At 57.0% G+C, this 12,409-nt stretch overlaps 1 protein-coding gene across 5 annotated transcripts in view; it reads left to right on the top strand.

Annotated features, from left to right (window-relative positions):
- Positions 1-12,409, top strand: part of ADGRD1 (adhesion G protein-coupled receptor D1) — a 139,625-nt gene that overhangs the window by 61,728 nt on the left and 65,488 nt on the right. The window lies entirely within an intron of this gene.

Genomic DNA, 12,409 nt, shown 5'->3' with positions numbered 1-12,409 from the left:
TGACAAGTGTCCAGGGACATGGATGTGCTCTGTCCTTTGGACAACACACAGCTTGCTTGTGCCAGGATACGTCCCCAGATACGCTGTTGATTCAACACCCGAACGTCGTGCTTTTCAAGGCCTTTGTTTAAGAACTCACGGTGTTCTTGGTTGTTTGGGGTCATGCTGAGGACTTGGTTCCATTCCATCCCATCCTGTCCACCAGCCGTGACTGAAGACCTACTGTGTGCGGCCACTGTGTTCTGGCGGGAGTGTATTTTCATTCCCTCTGTCTGCACGGGCCTTTCCCACCCACCTGCACACACAGTCCCGGCCTCAGAATGCCCTGGCACCCGGCCTCTCCCTCTTTTAAAAAAAAAATCACAAAACATGAAAACAGTTTTAAATTGTGGTAAATATACGTAAGGTAAGATTTGCCATCTTAACCATGTGTAAGTGCACGGTCCCGTGTCACGAAGCACATTCACACCGCCGTCCGACCCCAGATTCGGCTGCCTTCCCAAACTGACGCTCTGCCCACAGCCCCCGGCGCCCAATATCTGCTCTCTGTCACCTCGAGTCTGACTGCTCTGGGAACCTCGTGTAAGGGGGATCCTCCGGTGTTTGTCCTTGTGGTTCTGGCTTATTTCCCTCGGCACCGTGTCCTCAGGGTCCATCCAGGTGGTAGCAGGCGTCAGGATTTCCTCCTTGGAAGGCTGAACAACGTCCTGTTTTCATGCACGTAAGATACGCCGTTTCTGTGCCCACCCGCCCATCTGTGGACATTGGGTTGCTCCCCCTACTGTCCGTAAGGCTGTGAACGCGGGTATGCGCTCTCTCTCCAGGCCCTGCTTTCGGTCCTTCTGGGTGTGTGTGCCCAGTGGTGGCGCTGCCGGGGCACAGTCCTACAGCCACACTGGGGCCCCGCTCTCTTTGTATGGAAGCCATGCTTCTAACTGCAAAACCGTTCTCAGAGTGTCCAGAGATCTCTGGCCCACCCAGTGTCCTCTGTCTTCGATGTGTAGACACACTGGGCCCCATCGACACCCGGGCCCCCTCAGCGCCCCACGTCCGCCTCGCTGGCTCCCAGGACGTGTTCCTCTTGGGGGGCCACCCCCGTACCTGGTGGCCCATCCCCTGCGACATCACCTCCTATAACTCCCTGAGTGGGGGTCCCTATAATGTGACCGCCTAAGTGTTTACTTCTCTGAATTCACAGAAATGCTGAGATGTCAGTGTCACCAAATACTGATGTCACTGAGGACCCAGACCCACAGCGGCCCCGTGGCTTTGACATGAAGCCCCTGTTCGGACAGGTTTCCCAACTCCAGGTGCCCCACGGGGTGTGTTTCCCCCAGGCCTGTCCATTCTCTGCGCTCACGGTTTCTGCCCCAGCGCTGTCCTTCCCTCTGGGTCTGAACCTTGGTGCCATCCTGGGTTCTTGTCTGTGGGCGCCACACACAACCCACTGTGACCTTATTGTCGGAGGGTCCCCTCCCTGGCTCAGAGCCCTCATTCTTACTTAGTTCTGCTGGGCCAGGAGCTTCCTGGCCACTCCCCCCGCTTCATCCCCTCCACGTGCCCAGACTGACCTTCCAGAAGCTCAGACCAGCTGGCCCCATTCATCCATGTGGAATCTTCGAGCTTCCCCGAAGAAGAATCTAAACTCTGGGCCTCAGGTGCAGATCTCTGGCCGAGCTTTCCCGTCTGAGTTTCCACGTGAACCTCTCCCTCCAGCGAAGTCAGAGCGCTGCCTCTCCATGTCAGGGCGCGCCCTCCTCCCGTCCCCCGACCCCTGTGAGAGCCCCTCTGCACCCCGTCAGCGCCACGATGGGGGCCACGACGGAGGACTGTGCAGCCCCACCGTGTAGCCGGCCCATAGGGTTCTTCAGCAGCTGCCCTGGGCCCTTCCTCACGGTGCCTGGCGTTGTGCCTTGTGGTGCAGGGCAGCGGCTAGGCACATGCTGGGTGGTGAAACCGCTGAAAGTCAGCAGCCCCGAGTGAGGAGCCGTGTCCTTGCGCTGTGCTGTCGTCTGCGTGCAGTCGCGTGGTTCTTTCCATGGAGAGATGCTTGCCCCTGGGGTGGAGGGATGAGTTCAGAGGCCGTGGAGGTTTGGTCCGGCACGAGGTAGAGACGTTTTTAGTGCTTCTGTGTTGAGGGTATTACCCTGCGGCACGGAGAGAGCACGAGTCTGCAATCAAGCGTATATAAATGCAGAGGAGGCTTGTTTTGAAAGACTCTCGAACCTTCGTGTGTTTGAGGTTGAGGCCAGGCAGGATGGGGAGGGCTCGGAGGCTCGGGTTCAGGGCCTGCCGTCCTGGTGTGTGGCGCCCAGAAGGCCCCTCCAGAGCTGGTTCGGGATAAGAGCAGGGGGTAATGTCGGTGTCCGTGAAAGGTCTAGAGCACAAAACCACTATGGGTAAACACGAGGGCGTATTAGTCCTCTGAGAAGCTCGTTCACTCACACGTCTAGTCGTTGATTTCCTCCACAGATATCGGCTCTGTGACGTCGACCGAGCGACCAGCCTCTCTGTGCCTCCAGTTTGTGAGGTGTGATAACAAACATGGGGCTGATAACACGCCCCCACAGGGCCAGTGAGCTCTTCTTGTTCTGCCCCTGGACTTCCGTGCAGACACAGAAGCCAGCCTTGGCTAACGTTAGCAAAGGGAGTTTTCTGGAAGGACAGCTTGTAGCTCACGGGGTAGGGGGGGCTCAGCCCAGAGGCCCTGCACTGGTTTTGTCACTTTGGCCCCATGGGGCGAGCAGGTGTGGCCCCGTGCTCTGTGTCCGTGTTCCTAGGAGGAGGAGTGAGAGGCTGTGGCAGAAGGTAGTCGGGAAGCAGGTGTCATCCCCCCAAGGGCATGCACGTGGTGCAGTGTCAGTCGGCAGGGGCGGGTGAGCAGGCAGGAGGACCACACACAGCGCTAACGCCCGCGTGCACTTGACCACGGGCCCCTCCAGATGGGGAGATGCGGCTGTGCACGCTGGGGAGCGCACGGACGGAAGCGTGACAGATTCTAGGGCCGAGTGAGCGAAACTTCCAGGGTGTCTTAAAAACAAGGACGAGCGTTTATTCGAGCCCAGGTGAGGACCACTGCCCGGGATGGGGACCTTCACAGATGAGAGAGAGCGTGGAAGGAATGTGTAACACGGGGCCCTGTGTGCTTCCGTGGCGTCGGGAGTGACAAATCACAGTGACCGAGGACGTTCCAGAAAATGACACACTCAACCTTGTACTTTTAGCACCTGCAAGTTTGCAGGCTTCAGACGGATGGGCGCCGGGGAGGTTTTTACTCTTATCTTCAGTTTGACGTGTTTCTCGCGGGCTGTTTGCTCACAATGCAGACGGACAGCGTGAGCTCAGGGCAGAAATGGAGCCCTGCTCTGAAGGGTCGGGGAGTGCCTCCGACCGTGGCCGTGGCGTAGCCTCCCTGGGGACATGGGAAACGTGGAAGGTTTGCTTTATCAGCAGCAGCCGGACTCTCCTCCGAGTGTCAGAGACGCCCCGGGCTTGTGGACAGAGGCTGTTTCCCTGAGTGCGGGGCCCGGGTGCCTTTGGGAGCTAGGACCTCCAGGGCCCACATCCGTGAGCGTGAGAATGTGGTGCTGGGGCCCTGGGCCTCGGTCCTGTGGTTCACGGTGTGGGATTCGACTTCCTTGGGGGTATTGCCACAACCTGTGATTTTGTGAAGAAAAGCCATAAATCTGGCTTTTAAATTGTATCTCTGCATTTGTATTGTTGGCAGCTAATTCACATTCGCCTTTAACCTTGTCAACTGAAATATACCTGTGGGTTCAGCCAGTGGGTTGCCACTTCACAGGCTCTAATTTTTCTTAGGTTTTGATTTGAAATGGTTTTAACTTACAGAAAAATTGCAGGACAGTAGAGTTTCTGGGTACCATTCACCCACCTTCCCATAACACCATTGTTTTAAAGTAATTACTGAAGCCTGGAAACGGACAGTGATGTTCCCGCACCATAGACAGGCTTCGGATGTTCTCAGTTTACCCCCTTAAGCCTCTTTTCTGTTGAGGATCTGGCTCTCGAGAGCTCCTCCAGCCTGTGGTGGATCTTCAGCTTCTCTGTCTTCATGACCTGGTCACTTTGCAGAATATCCCTCAGTTTGGGACGGTCTGACACCTTCTCGGGACTAGGTTGAGGTTATGCATCTTTGAGAAAGAAACCATAGAAGTGAAATCAGGCCGTTCTTACTATGTCCCATCAGGCTGTATCAGTTTCCTGTGGTGTCCGTAAAAAAGAACCACAGCCGGGGCGGCTGAGACAGTGGAGGCATATGCTCTCCTGGTTCCGGAGGCACGGGGTCCCAGTCCCGGTCCAGGCGCGGCACAGGTCCCGTCCCCGGTGGCAGGCTGGCCCCTCCCCAGGCCCCCCCCAGGGCTGCAGGCACCATCTTCCCGCCGCGTCCTCCGGGATCCTGCCCCGTGCGCGTCTCTGTCCCGCTCTGCTCTCCGCGGGAACTCAGTCCTGTGGGACGGGCCTGCCCAGGGGCCCGATGTCACCTGTCACCCTCTACGCACAGTCATATCCCTGGTACAAGGGTCAGGGTTCCCCCCGTGTGGGTTTGGGGGGGCAGTTCAGCCTGTGACACAGGCAGTACGGGACACGATCTCTTCTTCCTGGTGATGGTCGCTGTCACTGCTTGGCCGAGGTGGCGGCTGCCAGGGTTGTCCCCTGTGAACTTACTGTTTCTTTTGCAAATCCCGAGTCTCCTGTGGAGGAGAGCACAAAACCCCACAGCTCCTTGGTCTCATCATATTTTCACCGTGAATTTTCTCTTCCATTGGTGGTTACCGCCTGCATGTTAGCGCCGTAGTGTTTGCCTGGGGGTGATTTTCCATTTGTTAAGTGGAGTTGTTACAGGGATAGCCTGCTATTTCTGTGTGCAGTTACTTATCTATATCGACACGACTCGCAGATACTTATTGCATTCCATAGGTTGTAACCCAGTACTACCGTTCTGTATTCTGTTGCTCAGATTATCCCAGTGTTGACCATTTGGAGCTTTTTCCAGTTGGCTCCTGGGTCCTTTGAGATGCCACCCTTGTGTTCGAATCCTTCCTTCCTTTCTGGCGTGAGAGGTAGTCTAGACTCATGCAAGCCACTGTTTCTCCAGGGACCCCTGGGTCATTTTACTGGGGAGAGGGGTCCAGGTGCTGGGTGTGCTCAGGTCTGCTGGGATGTCCCTGCTTCTCTGTTCTCTGAGCGGCCGGGGCCGGGAAGTGCGTGGACGCAAGCATAAAGCAGACTCAACCCCTGTGCTTTCCACATCTATCCGTCTGCATGTGGGTTGAGACGTGAGTTTCTTCTGACAGCTATTTCCACCCTGAGACCCAGGGTCAACTCGAGAGTTAGAGGCCTGGCTCTCGTTATTTTCAGTGTTTGTGTAAATTGTTTTACAGAGGTAGCTGGGCTGGTTTTCTCCCTTCTGAGTGGCCTTATGGTTCCTTTATGAGAGAGTGAGATTCGCCAGCTCCTGTTTGTGCGACATTATGAGTGTGGCCCCATTCTGGTCCATCTCATGACCGACTTGTTTGGGGGTTTGTGGAGGTAACTCTGTACGGTCCGAAGGTGAGGTGAACACAGGCAGGAGCTCAAGGCCGCGCCCGCCCTGCTCCGTCTGCACCCCCTGGGCTTTCGCCGCATCCCCACCCGCACCCTGGCGGTAAGCAACCCCCTTAGCTCCTGGCTCATCCTTCTGTATTTCTTTTGTGCCAAGTGAGTAGACCCATATGTTTTCTCACCGTTTCTCCGGCTCCCAGGAAGGGGAGTTAGAAGTTCAGTTCTTTGGCATGTCGCAATTCCCACTTACAGGAAATCCTGGAAATCGGCCAGTTCATAGACTCTTCCACTGTTTCTTACAGCTGCGTAGTACCCCACCGTGTGCCTTTGTTCAGCCAACGTGGGCTCTTTCGGCTCCTCTGCTGCACACGGGTGTCTCTGCCATTTCCGGTATTTTGCAGTTATACACACTTTGTTGATTTGTCACAGTCAGTGACCCTGTGCACCTGCCCCTTGCTTCGGGGAGCGGCACAGGCCCCTCACCAGCGGGCCCTCGCAGGCCGGCCTCTTCCCTCCCTCGTGGGCCCCTGGCAGCGTTCAGGGGCAGCAGAGCCACAGACTGCCGAGGGAAGGATGCGCTGTCTCTGCAAATGAGCTAACTCTGAGAACGAACGCTCCTCGCCTAATTCTGTTCCTCCTCCTCTCTTGAGATCCGTGTGTGTGTTTAATTCACCTTTGAAGATACGACATTATGAGTTGTCAGCCACAGGTAATAAGGACTGGGTCTTACAGATTCAATATCTCACCACGGTTTGGGGAGCGGGGAAGCCTAGAATTAGCCGCCCCAAGGGAGAGCGCGTGCCTGCCCCTTGGTGGAGAAGCCGGGCAGCAGTGGGTGCAAATGGCTCTGCTGCGCTGTGTGGGCCGGGCTCGGTGTCACCTGGGTCCACCAGGACGTCAGGGGGCTGTGACTTCGAGGGAGGCTGCAAACCCCTGGGGCGCCATTCAGGCTTCTAGATGCAAGACGCTAAGGAGAGAGTATGTGGAGAGGCGTCTCTGTTGTAGAAGACTTGGGGCAGGGGCCCCGTGACAACTTTCGTTGGCCTTTGACATTTTCTTGCCACAGTAGCATCAGGACTGGCCTAGAAGACAGTGTGAGCATGGAGTGGGGCGCAGTGTCCCTCAGACACTTCCTGAGTCCCCGCAGTGTCCAGGGCCCTGGGGTTGCTGGGTCTGGTGCCCCGGGGAGCGGCAGGGCTGGGTGTTGGTAGGAGTCTGCGTTTGTGTCTGCTGTGAGGTTGGAAGGTGCCAGTTTCAAAACCAGAGAAAAAGAAAGGGTGGATTAAAATGCAGTCTCTGTTTTAATGGTTGGTTACTGCAGTTATTTTTAAAAGAGAAAGGTTTTGAGCAAAGAATCCTGTCTTGAGGCGAGGCAGAGAGGAATTTTTATCATGCCCGAAGAGGATGCTAATTGAGGCTTGTCCTCGCCAAGCCTTCTCTAGGGTTTTGGGGCTTTTTCTTTTGAAGGTTGCCTTTGCATTTCTGAGGATGTTTTTGGAGGCAGGCTTTTTTGAATTAAAATGATTCTCTGATGGGAAGCATTTCTCAAGGAGGCCTTCACCCGAAGGCTGTGTGGGGGTGAGCACGGGGTGCACACAGCTGTCTCCCCAACTCTGTGGGAGAGGCGTGGTGCGGAGGATGCAGCATGTTTATTCTGACCAAGGCCTAAACCAGGGTTTATTGGGGCCCAGGGTTGAGGCGTGAAGTGCGGTGTGGACTGGGAGGGCTCTCCAAGGAATGGTGGTGGCAGGCCCAGCCCAGGCCTGTCTTTCGGAGTCCCTTAGAGGACAGTTCGTTAAACTCCCGCCTCCTCTGCCCACAGTGCTCAGTCTGTTCCCCAGCGTGATTCAGGGTGTTATTGGTTACTCAGGATGGTCCTGCTACAAAGGACGCCCCTGAGCCCAGGCTGTGTTCCGACCCTGGGCTCTGGAGCGTGCACAGTGAGGACACGGGTGGAGCGGGTATGCCTTGGCGGGGAGCTGCTGTCTTGTCTCGGGGCCCCGCCATGGCCTTCCGGGGCCCTCCAGGGGGATGACTGGTTTTGTTAGGCATTCCCTTCTGACCCTGGCAGGAATCTCTCCCCGCAAAGTGCTGCTTTACTGTCTGGGGGGCACGCTGCTCACCAAGAGTCAGCACACCTGAGTCTCGTCCACCAGGGCTGATCAGCACTGCGAGCAGTGTCCACAGTGGGCCCTGAGTGACGCTGAGCCCTAGGGCTCTCCTGTCTCCACGAGTGGGAGGCTCAGACACGCTCAGGCGCAGGGCGGAGTCTGAGCTTCGGCCTCTGGAATTTGCTTGTCTTTCGGGCACTGATCTCTGGACTCAGACAGCTCCGTCCTCTTTTGCTCCGCATCATGTTGATGAAATCCGTCTTGTCAGGGCTCCTGCTGCAGTGCCGTGGTTCTAGGCCACTCTGTGCATTCCGGGGGTGCAACAGCACCCCGCCTCTGCCGCAGCAGCCCCTCCCCAGCTGTGGCAGCACATGTGTCTCCAGATGGTGCAGGAAGCGCCCGGAGCTCCTGGTGTCCGCTGCTGCATGAGCCGGGTCTGCCTCCTCCATGCTGCGTCACCGCCCGTCATAGTCACCTAGCTCCGCGCTCTTGTCCACGGTCTGGCCCTTCCTGGGTTTGGACTGTGAAAGAGTCACTTTCCTCTGCTTCTTCAGTTGTAACATCCGAACCAGATTTAAGACAAGTGCAAGCAAGGGGATCGATTTCACTGTGGGGCACGGACCCTCCTGGCGGCTGCAGCACACAGCTGTCACTTCTCTAGGATTTGTTGTGAGAAAAATGCCTCGTTGTCTTTATATGGTCACTCTGTGGTGCATTAAGGACCTAGAATATTCCTACTGTGTGTGCAGACTGTGGTGGAAACCGAGGTGCCCACGTATATTTATTTGAAAAAAACATGGCATGCGCACACAGGCACACACACGCAGGTGCAGACACATGTGTGCGTGGCCCAGCAGCCAGCGATAACCAGTGTTAACATTTGGATTCCTTCCTTCAGCAGGTGCACACACGTGTACACAATTTCTTGTCAGTGGGGTGCGCGCTCCATGCCGGGTCCTAGAGCACGCATGTATTCAACCTGAGTAGGTAGTGCCAAGCCGGTTCCCAGAGTGGATGCTGCTTTACCCCCCACCATCGGCAGATGAGAATGCCGGCTGCCGGCACCTGGTGTTGTCTGTCGTTCTGGCTTAGCCATTGGGTAGCTCTCAGTGTCTCATTTTGGTTTTTATTTGCTTTGCCCTGGTGAACGCTGAAGTTGGCTACCTTTTAGTATATTCACTGAACATCCTGACGTCAGTTTTGTCTCTCCTGTTCAAGTCTTTTGCCGATTTTCCTGTTGGGCGGTCTGCTTTTTTTTCCTCGTACTGATTTTTTTTTTTAGGAGTTCTTTGCGAACGTTGGGTGGCAGCTGGTTGTTGGATATGTGAGTAGCGAATATCTTTTTCACCTGGATCTGGCCTTTTTCCTCTTGGGGTGTCTCCGGATGAGCTGCAGCTCTGACCTGCATGCAGTGCGATGCACCGAGCGCCTCTCTGTTCTCCTCGTGCCCTCTCTACGAGCCTCATCCCACGCACGGTCGCAAAGGCACTCTCGCGGCGGCACTCTCACAGCTACCTAGAGCTTCGTTGTTTTCCAGCCCTTCTCTGACTGTCCCTGTGTGTGCTATGAAGCAGGGTCGGGGTCTCCCTTCTGCAGGAGGGTCAGCATCCCCTCCATCACAGGGTCACCTTGCCATAAGTCAAGTGACTGTGTCTGTGTGGCTCTGTCTCTGGACTTTGTTCCTGCATCCTGTTTGCTTATTCTGCCGCCGTTACTCGCCGTCCTAACTGCCACAGCTTTCCACCAGGCCCTGCCACCTGCAGGGGGCCCTGGCTCTGTTCTTCCAAGACGCCTGGGCCATTTTGGGCGAGATATCATTTTAATATTTGATGCCCATTGCAAACTGCCCTTCAGGAGGCTGTAGGGACTCATGCTGTCCCCAGAGGGGCTTGCTGGCACCCGTCTCCCCCATGGCTGCAAACGCCGGTAGGCACAAGGTCACATAACACTGGTGTCATTTTAACTTGCAGTTTTATTTTTTACATCGTTTGTTTCCTTACTGACTTCCAAGTCCTCTCTGCATCATCTCCCACCCTCGTTTCTTATTCTGTTTTGGCCACATGTGCAAGTCATACTGCTTCTGTTGTTGGTGTGTCCACCGTTTCTCCACAAGAAGGGTGTGCTGGTTTCCTGTTGTTGCCACAACGAAGTGAGTGGCTTCAAACAACATGGTCTTACTGTCCTGCAGGCAGGAGGTCGGGCCTCCGAGGTCAGCCTCATGGGTCTGTGCTCCTACTGGAGGCCCCAGAGGAAAATCTGTCTCCTTGCCTCTTGCACTGTGTTCCTTCACTTGTCCCCTTTCTGTGTCCAGAGCATCTTCAAACCTCTCCTCCTGACCCCACTTCCATAGTCACACCTGTATCTCTGAGTGACCCTCCTGCCTCCCTCTCAAAAGGACCCTGATAGATCATCCAGTATCACTTCCCCACCTCCAGCTCTTTAACTGAAGCACATCCACAAAGCCCCTTTTGCTGTGTAAAGAGCATTCTCAGGTCCTGGGTCTATTTGGGGGACGTGCACCGTTTTGGATACTGCCTATCATCAGGAAGCCCCTTGCAGATCCGTGCTGTCCCAATCCTCAGGGAAGGCAGTCAGACTTCTGAGTGTGCACAGCTACTGGTACAGGGGAGCGCCGTCTCTCCGGAGGGTTCCGGCATCCAGCCCTCTTCACTCTGACTGATGACACGGTACGTGGAGGCGAATAAGTGCTTATAGCGTGTTACTTCCGCCCTGCCGAGGCCGGGCCCGATGTGGACACTGTCCAGCTGCACGTCATGGCTGGGGCACGCGGTGTCATCCTCCATGCCAAGGAGCAAGTAGTCTGCCCTGACAGCAGGGCGCTCTCCCCTGGCCTGCACGGCCACACGTGGCTCTTGGGCAACTCAACACGCAGCGTCCACACCCGTGATTTAATGCTCATCACCAAGCCCTTAAGTAAGCCGGAGTTTGCTGAACACAGGGCGTCTGTTGCATCAAGAGAAGCCAGAGATTGGGTGGTTCGGGGGCAGGGGCAGCTGCCAGGTGCCTGGCGTCCAGAGCAGCATCCTAGCTGCCACTGTCCTCCTGTGACGCTCCGCATGTGGCACGGGGCGGAGCCAGGCGCACTCATTCCCCGAGCTGTTCTGTCCGCACCTGGGGATGGGGGGTGGGCAAAGCCTCATCCCCGCAGGAAGCCCTGCGTGCGGTCAGCGCACCGCTCCTCTTGGACATGTGTGTTTGCTGGTCCTGCCGCCTCGCGGCACAGCGATGTTGGGTCCGGGCCTCCAACAGCAGAGTCAGTGAGAACTCTCGACTGTTGTTCATTTCCTCCAGGATCTGAGCCTGCGGGTCCCGGTGGGTGTTGTGGGGTTCGTGGAGACTGTGGAGCAGGGCTGCTGTGACCCATCTTCGAGATGACCCTGCACACAACCTGACCCATAAACGATCCCATCACACGCACGTTCTCTGCAGTTACGCCCCTGCCCCAGCCGCTCCCAGGGTCCCACTGCTCAGCTTCACTCCTGCCTGTGGGCTGTGCTCTAACAGCTGGGTCTTAGCAAACACCAGCCTTCCGGGGTCACCTTCCTGACACCCTGCCCTCCAGGCACAAGAGGCCAGTGATGTAACGGGGCCCCGTTTCCTTCCACTGCCAATGGCCTTCACTGACCCACCAGGCCCACCTCCACAGAACTCCAGGGTTTGGGTCTCAGGATGGGGTCTGGGCGCTGACTCCCTGTCCCCCCCGAGACCTTGGTTCCTTATGCAGAGTGAGTCAGCCTCTGTACCAGACACCTGCAGCTCCCTGCTATTATGTCCCACCCCCAGCCCAGTGGCCACCTGCCTTACCTGTGTGAACACAGGTGGAGCCGCTCCTCTGTGAGCTGCCGCTTGGGCAGGATGCCTTGGAAATGACCGCAGACTGGCCTCTTCCCTGGTGCAGATAGGATTCCCACCCTCCGCCTCAGAGCAGGGGACATGTCCCTCCAGACGCAGCTCTTCAGGCTCTGGCCGCATGAGGCTCCCTGAGGAGCCAGGCGCCAGCAGGGACACGCGGCGGCCCCGAGCCCTGTTGGCGCGACCCGGGGGGCCGGCAGAACTCCGCTCTCTTCAGGCAGCGTCCCACAGATGCCCCTCAGGGTCCAGCTTGCGGCTCATCCCAGGTCCTCCCGCAGCTTCTAACGCTTACCTGCACATTCGACCTGGTGGCAGGTTCCCCACCTGTTTGGTTCCCTGCAGATGAACTTGAGGCCTCAGTGGGACCCTCCGGCCATCTTGCCGTGACCTTTGTTGTGAGGGTTGGCGGCCAAGGGGCTCAGTGGGCCACGGGCACCCTGCCACAGTGGTCGCATACACACAGTTCTCTCCTTCCGTCTGCCCACCCTGGACGTGTGTGTAGTTGAGAGATGCCGCTTCCTCTGCGGGCAGTCGCTCTCCTGCCCATAAGCGCAGATGCATTAACAGCAGCCCGCGAAGTTCCGCCGCACCCGAGGTCTGTGTAGAGCAGCGCGAGGGGGTGCCTGCCTTGGGCCCTCGCTGCGCACAGAAGCCCCTCACATCGGGGAAGCGGGTGGGGCTGCAGGGAGCGGCCCCCGGGGGCCACGTGCAAATGGAGCTGATCTTCGCATTTGTGAGGCAGGGGCTGGGGGTGGGGTTCTGGGAGGCAAAGGTTTCCGGAGCCAGCCACGCCCTCGGCTGATTTCATCGTGGTTGCTGTTGTGGTGACGTGGCTGTTCATGGCTCCCTGAGCGGGTGCTGAC

The sequence above is a fragment of the Zalophus californianus genome, chromosome 14 (genome assembly GCF_009762305.2).
Source record: "Zalophus californianus isolate mZalCal1 chromosome 14, mZalCal1.pri.v2, whole genome shotgun sequence".
NCBI classification, from domain to species: domain Eukaryota; kingdom Metazoa; phylum Chordata; class Mammalia; order Carnivora; family Otariidae; genus Zalophus; species Zalophus californianus.
Note: the sequence above shows the minus strand (reverse complement) of the source record. Positions and strands in the feature narration are given on the sequence as shown.